Source organism: Equus asinus, chromosome 3 (assembly GCF_041296235.1).
Source record: "Equus asinus isolate D_3611 breed Donkey chromosome 3, EquAss-T2T_v2, whole genome shotgun sequence".
NCBI lineage: Eukaryota > Metazoa > Chordata > Mammalia > Perissodactyla > Equidae > Equus > Equus asinus.
Genome location: NC_091792.1, coordinates 30,940,130 through 30,955,922, shown reverse-complemented (window position 1 = coordinate 30,955,922; position 15,793 = coordinate 30,940,130). Strand labels below are relative to the sequence as shown.

Genomic DNA, 15,793 nt, shown 5'->3' with positions numbered 1-15,793 from the left:
CAGCATGAATAGTTTTGTTGTGTTCTGGTTGGTATTTTCCAAACTTTATTACCATAAAAATGATTCCTTGTGTATGTTGCCTATAATATCCTCTCTTCTACAGAGAGAAGTTATAGCTCAGACTTCTTTTCTAACTTAACTGGTCATTTAATTTTCTTTAACACTGTAAAACAGCATGTGGATGCTTTGACTTGTCACAACTGAGCCATCAATTTGGGAACCCATCAGAATGACACCGCCAATGTTTCATAAACATATTTTACAAAGGAAGGCAAAATCAACTTGCTAAGACAATGTGTAACCACTCTGACCAGAGTACTATCATGATGTCTGTGTTTTAAAATTTAAGTAATTTATCCTAGATAGCAGAAGTAATAATGTCTCATTAAAGTAAGAACAATCATGCACAAATTGTGACCAAATAACATTCCAAATAAAAGATATTTCTAGTGAAATAAGAGAAAAAGGAAAAAAATGGAACACTTACTTGAAGAGAGCATAGTATACAAAAAATTGGAACCCAGCAGAGTTTTACTGAGTGAAGAAAGAAAAACAATCCTATAGCTTGATTAAGTATGACAAGCCCATGCACATTCCAATCACTTTTACTATAATCTTCACACATGTTCGTTTGTAAATTTTTTTCATATGTCTTTATGAGATCTAGTGAACAAATTTCTAAGTAGTCAAATCCAAATGAATTATTTCCAGCAACTCAGAATGTCATAGATATGTTTAAAATAACAGAATTTTGGAACTGCTCATTTTATAGTTAGGGACAACAAGGTTCAGAGATGTCTAGCAATGTGTCCCAAATTACTTAGTTATTGAGTAAACCAGGATTGCAGTTTGTTTCACACATAAACTACACTGTTCTTAATACAACTGAGCTGGTTATAGTCTATGAGGCTCTGTCTGACCTGGTAAATCATGAGAAAAAAGTAAATTCCTATCATTGTCTTAATGGGGGAAAAAAAGAAGATTCAAAAGCTGTCAACAAAGAAATCAACAGATCTCTCAAAAAAAGTCACACTCAAAAGTCAAAGAAATATATGCAATATATTTGTTTATGCTTTTTAAAATCAATAAAATAACAAAATCTTCTTCTTTCTTACCCTGTGTGCACCAGATCAAATATTCTGCTTCATAAAAATCCATTTCATCTCTAGCTAATGGTAGCTTTGTATGATCAAGAATAGGATCTTTTTCTTGATTGATTTTATATCTTTGGCAGTTCCCTTAGCACACTGCTATAGGAATTATAGTCCCTGAATTCAATTACCTCTGAAAAGAATACAGATAAGTGGAAAAACTATGATTGTGCTCAAATTTCCAAAAGAAACTGAAATGAACATGACTCTTAGTTAACCAAGTCTTTAAAGTATATTCATAAGAGAAACAGAGGGGAGATGGAGTACAAAGTAGAAATCTAAGCTTGAAATAAAATAGGGCAGACTAAACTGACATAAGTGCAAATCACAGAAATATGTAGAGCATAACAAAATTTAATTTATGTAACTCTTAACCACCTGGATCTCGTATTTCCCAGGACCAGTGTGCATGTAAAGCTTGTGCTACAACCCTCAAAGGCAGTACTTTTTATAGCAGTATGTGGTACAAACATAGAGTGGCTATATAGCAATAAGGCTGGCTCCCATAATGAACATGGATAAAATCAGGACCTCTGATGAGTATCTGATGAATACGATATAAGGATAAAGCTCTGTAGTTCAACCAAATCCAGGTCTGATCTCTAACTCTTTCAATTACTGTTTTGAGTAATAGGGTGCAGCTAGCAGAATTACACGCCCCACCTCCCAAAAAATCCCACCATAAATGTGCATATGATGAGATATCACACACCTCACACCCTTGTGTTGTATTATATGGCACAGTTGACCTTAACAGGGAGATTATTGGGAGAGAGGGCTAACCTTATCACACAAGCTCCTAAAAGCAGAGTACTTTTTCTGGTTGGTGGGAGAAAGGGAAGCCAGAGAGACTCAAATCATGAGAGGAACTACACATGCTTTTGCTGGTCTGAAAATTGAGGGAGTCTTGTAAGAAGGAATAATGGTGGCTTCTAGGAGGGGTGTATGGCCCCTGATGACAGCAAGCAAGGAAATAAGGACTCATTCTTACAACCACAAGGAACTGGATTCTGCCAACAACCTGAATGAGCTTGGCCATGGATTCTTTCCAAAGCCTCCAGATAAGAGCCCAGTCTGGCAGACACCTTAATTTCTATCTTCTGAGATACTGAGTACATTATCCAGTTGAGCTCAGCTGGACTTCTGATCTACAGAACTGTGATATAATTAGTGGGTGTTATTTTAAGTCACTAAGCTTGTAATGATTTATTACACAAGCATAAAAAAACTAGTAGGTAGGGCAATTTATTCAATTCCTAAAGCTTCTGAAAAGCAGAGAAAATGATATAAATCATAAATGATTGTAATTAGGAGTAATGAGATTACGCATGCAATGTGACTAGCATAGTATTTAGCGTGTGGTAAGAATTTAAGATGCAATGAATGTACCTTTGAATACTTAATTTTATGAAACTTCAGAGAGTTCTAACACATTTTGTAAGTCAACCTTTCTGAAATCTTCTGCAAAATTGTTTGGATATTACTCCTACCTAGGTTCCCCTATACCTCAAATAGACTTACAGGTTTGTGAAAATTAAAATGAAGTTTCAGATGAGATATCATAATGAAATAATCAGATTATTCCACAAAGCACATGTGAAAATCAGTCTTATTAATTTGTATTTGCATCCTATACATGCTACACTTCAGCTGAGCATCAAGAAAAAGACCACCATGGGCAGGCCTGGTGGCACAGTGGTTAAGTTCGCACGTCACACTTTGGCAGCCTGGGGTTTGCTGGTTTGGATCCAAGGTACGGACCTATGCACTGCTTGTCAAGCCATGCTGTGGTAGGGATCCCAATTATAAAGTAGAAGAAGATGGTCACAGATGTTAGCTCAGGGCCAGTCTTCCTCAGCAAAAAAGAGGAGGATTGGTGGCAGATGTTAGCTCAGGGCTAATCTTCCTCAGGAAAAAAACAAAAACACTGCAACAACTAGATATCCTTAAAAAGGATTAGGATCCTAAAAAGTAATCAAAGGTCATAAGCGCTCTAGATTGTGATTCTCTATTACAATAAAGAACAGCTGAAGAATTACCTGAAACTTGTACAAATCTACTATCAACTTTAGCGAAACTTTCTAAATTTAAGTACCTAAACAGAAAAGATGAAGTGCTTTGTGAATGTTCAATTTGCTTACATTGTTCTGCTGGTCCAAATAATGCATGGTTATAAAAATACAAATGTGGGTTGAGAGGAAAAAACAGATCATTAATTATGTTGGACAATAGCAGTGGAATAAAAAACTAGATTGTCTGTTTTGAGAGAGGATAGATTATATAATAAAATTTGAGTCAATTTATGAGACTGCTGTCAGAATAACAACAGGATGTTTTATATATATGAGATAAATGGACAAAAGTTAGGGAAAGGTCATTACATAATGATAAAGGGGTCAACCCAATAAAAGGATGCAATATTTGTAAATGTTTATGCACTCAACATAAGAGCACCTAAATATTTAAAGCAAATATGAACCGAGCTAAAGGGAGAAAAAGATAGCAATAGTATAATAATATGGGATTTCAATACCCCATTATATCAATGGATAGATAATCCAGACAAATAAGTGATAAGAAAACATTGGCCTTAAATGACATGTTAGACCAGACAGACTTAATAGATATATACAGAACATTCCATCCACAAGCAGCAGAATACATATTCTTTTCAAGTGCATATAGAACATTCTCCAGGATAGACTGTATATTAGGCCACAAAGCAAGACATAATAAATTTAAGAACATTGAAATCATATCAAGCATCTTTTCTACCACAATGCTATGAAACTAGAAATCAATAAAAAGAAAACCGGAAAATTCACAAATATGTGGAGATTAAACAACATGCTACTGAACAACCAATGGGTCAATGAAAAGATCAAAGGAGAAATCAAAAAATACCTTGACACAAATGAAAATGGAAATAGAACATACCAAAATTTATGGGATGCACAAAAGCACTTCTAAGAGGGAAGTTCATAGTAATAAATGCCTACCTCAAGAAACAAGAAAAAACTCGAGTAAACAATCTGACTTTACCTCAAGGAACTAGAAAAAGAAGAATAAAGCCCAAAGTTAGCAGAAAGAAGGAAATAACAAAAACCAAAGTGGAAATAAATGAAATAGAGACTTAAAAGACATTAGAAAAGATCAATGATATTAAGTGCTGGATCTTTGAAAAGATAAAATTGACAAACCTTTAGCTAGACTCATCCAGAAAAAAAGAGGGAAGACTCAAATAAATAACATGAGAGATAAAAGGAAAGACATTACAACTGACACCACAGAAATACAAAAGATCATAAAAGACTATTAGGAACAATTATATACCAACAAATTGGAAAAATTAGAAGAAATGGATAAATTCCTAGAAATATGCAACCTTCCAAGACTGAGCAATGAAGAAATAGAAAATCTGAATAGACTGATTACTAGTAGGAAGATTGAATCATTAATCAAAAATCTCCCAACAAACAAAAGTTCAGGATCAGATGTCTTCATCAGTGAATTCTATCAAATATTCAAGGAATGAATACCAATCCTTCTCAAGCTCTTCCAAAAGACAGAAGAGGAGAGAACTCTTCCAAACTCATTTTACAAGGCTAGCATTTCCAGGACACCAAACCCAGACAAGGACACCATAAGAAAAGAAAATTACAGATCAATATCTCTGATGAACATAGATGTAAAAATCATCAAAAAAAATTAGCAAGCCAAATTAGACAATACACTAAAAGGATCATAAACCATGATCAAGTGGGATTTATTCCAGGAATGCAAGGATGGTTCAACATCTGCAAATCAATCAATGTGACAAACCACATTAACAAAATGAAGGATCAAAATCATATGATCATCTCAATAGAGGCAGAAAAAGCATTTGACAAAAATTCAACATCCATTTATGATAAAAACTCTCAACAAAGAGATAGAGGGAACATATCTCAACATAATAAAAACCATATACCATATATGACAAGTCTACAGCTAACATCATACTCAAGGATGGAAAGCTGGAAGCTTTTCCTCTAAGACCAGGAAGAAGACAAGGATGCCCACTCTTGCCACTTTTATTCAACATATTATTGGAAGCACTAGCCAAAATAATTAGGGAAGAATAACAGGCATCCAAATTGGAAAGGAAAAAGTAAAACTGCCGCTATTTGCAGAACATATGATATCATATATGGAAAACCCTAAAGACTCCACCAAAAAACTGCAAGAGCTAATAAATGAATTCAGTAAAGTTGCAGGATACAAAATCAATATACAAAGAAAAAGTTGCATTTCTGTACATTATCAATGAACTATCAGAAAGAGAAATTAAAAAAAAACTCCAATTACAATTTCATCAAAAAGAATCAAACACTTAAGAATAAATTTAGCTGAGGAAGTGAAAGACCTGTACACTGAGAACTACAAGAAATTAATAAAAGAAATTAAAGAATATGACACAAATAAATGGAAAGATATTCCATGCTCATGGATTGGAAGAATATTGTTAAAATGTCAATACCATCCAAAGCAATTGACAGATTCAATGCAATCTTTATCAAAATTCCAGTGGCATTTTTCACAGAAATAGAACACACAACCCTAAAATTAGTTTGGAATCACAAAAGACCCCAAATAGCCAAAGCAATTTTGAGAAAGAAGAACAAAGCTGGAGGGATCACAATCCTTGATTTTAAATATATTACAATGCTATAGCAATCAAAACAGCATGGTACTGGTACAAAAACAGACACACAGATCAATGGAACAGAACTGAAAGCCCAGAAATAAAACCACACATATATGGACAGCTAATCTTCAACAGAGGAGGCAAGAACATACAATGGAGAAAGGAAAGTCTCTGCAATAAATGGTGTCAGGAAAACTGGACAGCCACATGCAAAGGAATGAAAGTAGACATCTTACACCATACACACAAATTAACTCAAAATGGCTTAAAGACTTGAACATAAGACTTGAAACCATAAAACTCCTGGAAGTAAACATAAGCAGTAAGCTTCTGACATCACTCTTGGTACTGAGTTTTTAGGGATGATTCCAAAAGCAAAAGCAACAAAAGCAAAAATAAGCAAGAAAGACTGCATCAAAGCACAAAACTTCTGCACAGCAAAGGAAACCATCAACACAATGAAAAGGCAACCTATTGATTGGGAGAAAATATTTGTAAGTAATATATCTGATAAAAGCTTAAAGTCCAAAATCTATGAAGAACCCATATAACTCAATACTGAAAAAAATCTGATTAAAAGCAGGCAGAAGATCTGAATAGATAGTTTTACAAAGAAGACATACAGATGGCCAACAGGTACATGAAAAGATTCTCAACATCACCAATCATCAGAGAAATGCAAATCAAAACCACAATGACATATCACTTCACATCTGTGAGAATGGCTATTATCAAAAAGATAAGAAATAACAAGTGTTGGTGAGGATGTGGAGAAAAGGGAACCTTTGTGCACTGTTAGTGGGAATGTAAACTGCTGCAGCCACTATAGAAAACAGTTTGGAGTTTCCTCAAGAAAGTAAAACTAGAACTACCATATGATTCAGCAATTCCACTTCTGGGTATTTATCTGAAGAAAACAAAAGCACTGATTAGAAAAGATACATGCATTCTCATCTTCATTGCAGCATTTTTTACAATAGCCAAGATATGGAAACAACCTAAATGGCCATCGATGAATGAATGGATAAAGAAGATGTGGTATATGTTCACGTGTCACATAATGACATTTTGGTCAACGACGGACTGCATATGTGATGGTGGTCCCGTAAGATTAATACCATATAGCCTAGGTATGGGTAGGTAGACTATACCTTCTAGGTTTGTGTAAGTACACTCTATGATGTTTGCACAACAATAAAATCACCTAACAATGCATTTCTCAGAAATTTCCCCATCGTTAAGTGATGCATGACTATATATATACAATGGAAGACTATTCAGCCCTAAAAAAGGATGAAATCTTGCCATTTGTGACAACATGGATGGACCTTCAGGCATTATGCTAAATGCAATAAGTTAGACAAAGACAAATACTATATGATCTCACTTGCATGTGAAGTCTAAAAAACAAAACGAACAACAAACTAAGCTCATAGATACAGAGGACAAATTGGTGGTTGCCAGAGGTGGGGGTAGAGGGTGGGCAAAATGGGTGAAGGTAGTCAAAAGCTATAAACTTCCAACTATAAAATAAATAAGTTATGGGGATATAATGTACAGCATGGTGACTACAGTTAATAATACTGTATTGGGTACTTAAAAGTTGCTAAGAGAATAGATCTTAAAAGTCCTCATCACAAGAAAAAACATTCTGTAACTATGTATAGTGATGGATAATAGCTAGATTTATTGTGGTGATCATGTTTCAATATAACAAAATATTGAATCACTAGGTTGTACACCTGAAACTAATATAATATGTCAACTGTACCTCCATAGAAACATATTACTTAAGTAAAAGCAAATAAAGTTTGAATAAAATAACTTTTAGATATACTATATAATTCTATTATAAAGAATTTCATTTAATTTTCTACACTTTACTGAAGAGAAACTGGCTATCAATATTTTTCCTATGTTATAATATGACATAATGTAGTATAGTAAATTACAGAACAATATAGATTACTCTTTTCTTAACATTTAGGATTCTTTTTTGAGTTTTGTCCCAGATGCCAATGTTTAACTACATTTTTTTTCAATTGATGGGATCTTGGAAGCAAGACTGTGAGGTTGACTAATGGAAAGTAGCCACCGAATCCCAACATGAGACACATGCTACAGAAAACTCATTTCAAAAAAGATATCAACAACTATCTCTTGGACCATAAGTATGTGCAAGATATTACATTAGAGTTGAAAAAAGAAAAGTTAGAGAAAGGTGGCAAACTAGAGAATGTGAGTTCTAATATATTGTGAGATGGTAATAAACACATTATCTCTTATATGTGTTACAAGGGGCAGATGTTGCCAAAGAACTGCCACGGAATAGTGGAGGACAGAGGGGCCATGAGGTTATTACTGATCTAGAGGGTGAAAGGAAGCTGTAGAAAAGCTGTAGGAAGCAGAAAGATACAGTCAAGGTAGCGAGTATGGTGATGAGGTAAACCAAAATTGAGATATTTGATTTGGGTGACCACAATTCCCATAGCAATGTGCTAATGGAACTGTCAAAAATACAAAGTCAATCAAATAAAATCTTATGCAGAATCATATAAAGCCAGCATATAATAAGAGACCACGTGAACACTTACAAAGCAGGGTGTTTGATCTGTCGCATGCAATGAAAAGACAGATCATTGTGTGCTTTTTCTTTTTCAATGTCAAATGACATTCTGGATGTGGTCCTGATCCAGAAAATAGGGTTTCTATTATATTTTTATTTGGATGAAGAATACATAAAGAAAACAAGGAAATTTTATTGCAGTCTACCCCAAATTAATTCATTCAACAAATACTGATCACCCACTATAAAGCTCTAAGTGCTGTGCTATGAAGTGAAGATACCACTGTGATCAAGGTCAACATCATACTTGTCCTCATCGAGCTCACAATCCAGTGAGGAAGACAGACAAGCCGACAGCAATGACATAATAGTGGGAACTATTAGAGGAGGGTGCTATGAAAACATGTAACAGAGGTGCCTAACCTGGGAAAGACTCTCTGGAGGAAGTAACATGGAAGCTGGGGCCAAAAAGGCAGCAGACATTCCCTAAGTGAGAAGGCGATGGGAGTATTCCAAGCTCAGGGGGCAGCATATCTAAAGGTGAGAAGATAAGAAACTGTTGCATAATCAAGAAAATGAAAGACATTCCCTATTGCTAGAGACTATAATCACCATATATAACTGTCTATAAATTGTAATATTTTTACTTTGTTATCACTACTTTTATATAGTTTCTTTTTAGTTGAGCAGTGCCAATCCAGAAGTCGTTAGGAGTGCTCCCTACTTTTATGTACTAAGTCTACTGTTCAATCTAGATCCTGTGAGTATTTTTCAATGGAAAATAAGTGCTATTCCCAAATGCTTGAAATCCTCTTTTTTTTTAGCAAAATGGATGAATTTGTTTCTGTTTATCATACATACCCTCAAGAAAAAAGTCACTGAGACTACAAAAGAACAAAGATAGGTCAACGCAACCACATAATATTTTGTTCACAAAATCACTTAAAAAGTAAGGAGACTAACCAGTTAGAAATGATGCTGAAACTACTAGATTAAAACAACAAAGAAAAAATCACTCATCCTCCCACTCTAGGCTCTCCAAGCCTTGGTTACACACTGAGATAACAGGAAAACCGAAGTAAAATATATTTATCTTTTAGTCATAAAGGAATAAAATTGACAGCTATTAAGAGGCAGAATTTATTTCTTATTGCTAAACTGTTGAAGACAGTGTAATGATCAACTAACGAGACTATAACTGTCAAACTAGTAGAGTTTCTCATAGATAGAGACACATCCTTATGTCAAAACACCTCGGTTAGAATTTGCCGCAATATCTCTTTAATTAGAAACAACAATACTATGAACTATAGAAGGCCTTAAACTATATGCTATTTCATATTATTATTTGCTAGTAATGATTACTGAAATACAAAAAAATAAGTACAACTGCTACCATTGTATATGGAAAAATATTTACATTTTATCAAATGTGAAATGAAAACTCAGTATGTTGCAAAGATGGCCACAACAATCCCTCCCATCCCCTGAGCCTTTGTACCATGTGACTTCATCACTTCTCGCATCAAGAGGTGGAGTCTATTTCCCCTTCTATTAATTGGGCTGGCCGGTCCTTATAACTTGCTATGACTGAAAGGATGTGACAGAAATAATGTGCAGCTTCCAAGGTGAGGCCCTAAGAGGGCTTTCCACTCTCTTTTCTCTCTCTTTGAATGCTCCTGCTGAATTGAAAGAAAATCCAGCTAGAATACTAGATGAAGAAACTACATGGAGAGAAAAACTCAGACCACAGCCAGCCCCAAGGCCCCAGAGATGGGAGTGAGGAAATCTTGAATGAGCCCAGACAAGAACAGCAGAAAATTTGGCCCACCAATCAACAAAATCATGAGAAATAACAAAGTGTTGGGGCTTTAAGCCACTAAATTTTGGATGGTTTGTCACACAGCAGTAGATATCTGACTCCCTATATATAAATTTTTAAATCACAACATTTAGAAAATCTGAGTTAGTAATCTCTTGCCAATAAACCCCTCAGTCTATAATATGAAATCATGTAACCTTCTAGACTACTTTGAAGTACTTTTCACAACCTCGTTTTTTTCCTAACCATAACCTTATGAGCCGGTATTATTATTATCTAGCGGAGAAAACAAAGACTGATTAGTTTACCTAGCCTCTAAGTGTGCCCACAAAACTGTGAGTCTCCCCATTAAGCTGTCAGTGTCTTTAGACAGGGGCTATTTTATTCATCTCTGTATCTCAAGCACATGTACAACGACCAACATAGAGAAGGTTATTTTTAAATGGTTGAATGAATAGCTAGATGGATAGCTAGACGGATAGTGAATGGATGAACGACTCAATCTGCTGCTTCCTCTGCTATTTTAAACATCAAGAAAACTGATACAGATGTAGCCCACCCCCACGCCCAGCCCCTCCAAGGTCTTTCTTTTCCATGCTAGTTGTTTGGCTATTTTTCATTTGAGTTAGTACCTAGACACTTTATATTCCTGGTTGTCTTCTTCTGAGTAAAATCCAATTTATCAATGTTTCTCTCAAAACTCAGTACCTGAAACTGAATACAACACTGAATTTATCTAAAACTAATTTTCTGTAATCTGAGCTCTGCATCTGTAAGAAAGTAATACTCTTTGTAGAATTCAAAAGTTTACCTGAAATAAGGTGTCATCTTAAATAAAACAAATAAAATAATTTTTTGTTTTTTTCCCCAAGATTTTATTTTTCCTTTTTCTTCCAAAGCCTCCCCAGTACACAGATGTGTATTTTTTTTCCCCCCAATCCTCTTCTTTTTGCTGAGCTAACTGCTGCCAATCCTCTTCTTTTTGCTGAGGAAGACTGGCCCTGAGCTAAAATCCACGCCCATCTTCCTCTACTTTATATATGGGACGCCTACCACAGCATGGCTTGCCAAGCAGTGCCATGTCCGCAGCCGGGATCTGAACCGGCGAACCCCAGGCCTCTGCAGTGGAACACGTGCACTTAACCACTGTGCTACCAGGCCAGCCCCCATAGTTGTGTATTTTCAGTCGTGGATCCTTCTAGTTGTGGCTATAATTTCTATTGTAAAAGGAAGAGACCTAATCTCTCTAGAAATCTATTGTAAAAAGCAAAATGCCTCAGCTAAACTTAGTATTGATAAAATTCAGTTTGGAAAATATACTCACTCTCTACTAATCTACTTAAATTGAGGGAATGAATGGACTCGTTTATTTTGGCTAGTTTGAAGAGGCTTTTCAAAATTGTGTCATAGATTTTAGTTAATTTAGATAGAATTAAAAAACTCAAATTGTCTGATTAAATTATTTCTATAATGCATTTATTTTGGTCCATTTTGAAAGAATATAACCCCCTCCAACCCCATAGTTAAAACAAAGAATCCCAGTTCCTTAAGCCCAGTGCAGCTGCTCCAATAATTGTGTTCTGTTTCATTCTATCATTTATCATGAGGATCTCACAACCAAGGGCTTCACTTTTTGTTTCTGTGGTAAATCAAACTTTATTTCACATTAATTCCCACAGAGTTATGAAATTAGGAATTTTCCAAAAGTTTTATGTTAAATTCTAATCACTATTTCTTTTAATGTATCTGTATTAATTTTATTGAACATACTTTTGTATCTAGTTGATACAAGTGAGTAGAAAGCAATTTACAGGGCTCATAAGAAGTGGGACATGACTTGGTAAAATCTATTTCTGGGAAAGAACCTTTTAATTTAAATATTTATACATTTTTATTTTCATAATCATATTCAGTTTTAATTAGAATCCTGGATATAGTATCCATGCTCACTAACGATTTTTCAAATTATATATATGCTAAAGATTAAGAAATCTAGAGGTCTGGCACCAGCATCTCTGCCAAGGCTCTGTTCTTTTGCAATAAACTATAGCAGGGATTGGCAGACTACGACTTCACAGGGCAAATGAGGCTGCAGCTTGTTTTTGTTCTACAGTTTAAAAAAAATATATTTAAAGAATAATTAAGAAAAGAAAATATAAGAAGGAAGATTATGTAACAGAGACCACATTTGGCCCACAAAGACTAAAATATTTACTATCTGGCCCCTTGCACAAGGAGTTCGCCAATCCCTGGCGAATGTATATTTCTACCTGCACAGCCTATCGCTATCTCAAATTTAATTAATCTAAAATCAAAATTTCTCTTCCCAGACAACACCCTCTTCTTGCAACTCTTCCGTTTCTCTTCATTTCAACATGATTCAACATTACCCTTAACTCAGAAACACCATTGGCCAGAGTCTCTCTCTGACCCCTGATAAGCATCTCTGTTTCCCTGTGTCAAGGCTGCTGTTTGCAAAAACTCAACCCAGGCTTGTATCACCTTGATGGTGAATTCCCATAACTGCGATCTCCATCTCACTCTCTGATTCTACTGTCTGTGCTCCTAATGGGTTAATTTACAACAACAACACTACTCTTGTGACATAATCACTCAAATTTTGTCAAGTCTTCCTACTGCTTACTATTGTATGTCTAAATTCTAGGGTATTTTCAAAGTCCTACATAATCAGGCACCTGCATTACCAACTTCATTTTCCATTTAGTGCCAATCAATAGGAAGTTACTTATCTCCCATCAGATAGGTCCATCACTTTACCATATTCTACTTATGCTCTACATCTTCAAATATATATAAAGCAAGGATAACTTTTTACTATTATTAATAATAATATTAAAAGAATAATTGAAACAAATATCAAGTACTGACTACTTACCAGTCGCTGTCCTATTTAGATATTTTTAACTAATATTTTTGTTACAATAACTATATAAGAAAAGTGCTGTTATCATTATTTTAGAGATGAGAAATCTGAGGAAAAGAGAAACTACATAACTTGCCCAAAGTTACATAGCTAGTCGGTGGCAGCTCCAGAGCAGGAAACCAGGCAGCCTGGCTTGTGTCCATGTGTTTACCACTGTACTATGCTCCTCTCAGAATTAAACCAATGTGACCTCCGGTTTGGAAAAGCCCTACTGCCTAGCTTTCCTGAGGCTCTAACCTTGAAAATGAAACTTGGTCTAAACAGAGTTTCTTCCAGAGTAGAGAGGTAAAACACTACCTGTCTATGAAGGTTAGATATCAGGTTGCCCTCGGGATCAGAAAGATGAGATGCAAGTAGATGTTTGAGCCAGGAGGGTAGGAAGTCTAAGAGAAACAGAGGTAGAAGAAAACATGTGTGTGATAAATTCTCCATCCAGGGGTTGATATTCTTGGGGTGAGTGGGTTGAGAGGGCATTTGGTGGCAAGGCTTAGTTCTGCACCCTCCGCCCCCATTTTGGAATCCTTGATGGATACCACTATGAAGGGTAGCTCCACTCAAGAGGCAGCCGAGTGCAATGGAAAAACAAAGGTGAGGATTAGTTACACAGAGAGAAGGACTGAGTTAATACACCCAAGTCGCCTCTCTGGAAGGAATCCAGAAGTTTCTGCCAAAACCCACAAGGGAACATAGAAGATTGTTGAGGAGAGAGTCAGAAGCTTGCTTGGGAGAGGCAAAAAAAGAAGGTGAAACCAGTACAGCAGAGATAGCTTAAAAGCAAGGTTCAGTAAGGTAGACAGAGCCTCAGCGGGTCTGCAGCATTTATTTTTCAAAAGGCCCCCCATTCTAAAGAAAATACCTCGTAACAAGAATGTGCATATATTTTCTGGTATATGTAACACGAAGTATTATCTCTACCACAAAATGAATCATTTAACACAGTTTAATAAAATTACAAAATGGTTTAACCACAATTATAAAATATGTGTTAATAAAAGGTAACCATACATCCTACCTGTATCTTTTTTTAATGTGCAAATTATATTTCTATACAGCGAGCTTTCCTAGCAGTGACAGTAGACAAAGCGTAACGTCTCTCAACAAATGTTAACAATATTAAGTTAGGTTTCCACAGAATGCTAAAATAACCTATTGTATGAAAAAATTAAAATTAAGATAAAGGATTAAGTAAATAAACAGTAGATGATAATGGTGAGGTGCATGCTCATGTGTGTATATGATTAACCCTCAGCATGTTTTGACAACTTCCTAAATATTATGTGCATTACAATACCACGACAAAAATACACACACGTCACATGATCACCCACTATAAAAACAAAGTGTTTTAAAACTAAAAAAACCAAGTGTTTCAAAAATCAGTATTTGATTCAACTCCACCCTTCCTTCCTATAACTGAATAAACACAGCTCTGAAAAGCAGAAGACAAACTTGTTTCTTAATCTTACTGACTGGGCAAAACAAACTCATTCTTTTGAAGGCAACTGGCATTCTGAGAGCAAAAATTAGTGTGAATTAAGCCATAGGTGCTCAAACACAAGGTGGACAGATGTGTGCTCTTGATAAGATGAGCCACGGTTATCTGGGATTCCAGTCAAACTTGCTTTGCCGAATTCTCTCATCTTAAGTTGTCCAGTAGAAAAACCATGCCATCATCTCAATAGATGATAATAGTTATTTTTTATTGAGCACCTAGCGTATTCCAAGAGCCAGGCATAACATGAAATAATCATGTGCCAGTTATAGAATACCTAGGAGGCAGATATGATTGCTCTCTCCATTTTCCAAATGATGAAACTGAATGCACAAGCAGCAAGCCCGAGGTTGTGATGCAATGATACTAAGTGGTAGGGGAGGGCCTCAAATTCCTGTCAGGCCAATCTCGTAAACATTATACCAACTGCGCCCTTACAATGCATTTGACAAAGTTCAGCACCCATTTTTTTAAAAAACAACTAATTCTTAATAAAAGGAATAGAATAGTAATTTCTTAATATAAGCAAAACCTTCTTAAACTAATACCAACTTCAAATCTTCTAGCAAATCCCTGTAGGCATCCTCTTTGTATTCAGGAATAAGAATAAGATACCCTGGTAGCTACTCTTTAGCTCTTTCCTGGAATTTCTGATTAATACAAATAAGGCAGAAAAGAAACTATAGTCATAACTATTCAAAAGGCTAGAACTATTACTTTTAGATTCTATGATTATTTAATGAACAAGCTAAGCATATTACCCGAAACATCTTAAGAACTAAAATAGCAAGTTCTCTGAGACGATTTGGAACAAAATAAATGATAAATAAAAATTAAATGACCAATAATTTTCACATTCATCATTCTGTATCTTAGCAATATGTAGAGAAAATTATCTAATCCACATTAGTGACAAAATTATACAATACTTAGGAACAAATATAAGGAATGTACTGAAACTATGTAAAAAGTTAATAAAACTAGATTGAAAAGCAAAAAGGACAATTAAATAATTTGAAAAGCACACTTTATTCCTGAATGGAAACGCTATATATTGCAGAGATATCATTTTTCCAAATTATTTCATCAGAAGTGAAATTGACATAAGAATTGACATAGGAGTAAAATATG

At 35.2% G+C, this 15,793-nt stretch overlaps 1 protein-coding gene across 28 annotated transcripts in view; it reads right to left on the bottom strand.

Annotated features, from left to right (window-relative positions):
- The window catches only part of IL15 (interleukin 15), a 124,886-nt gene that overhangs the window by 35,230 nt on the left and 73,863 nt on the right, over positions 1–15,793 (bottom strand). Inside the window, exon 3 of one of the 28 annotated variants that reach the window (XR_011501931.1) lies at positions 8,830–8,938. The exons of 26 other annotated variants lie outside the window; for them this stretch is intronic. The gene's annotated coding sequence lies outside the window, so the exon portion shown is untranslated. One more of the 28 variants, XR_011501930.1, reaches the window with a different exon arrangement.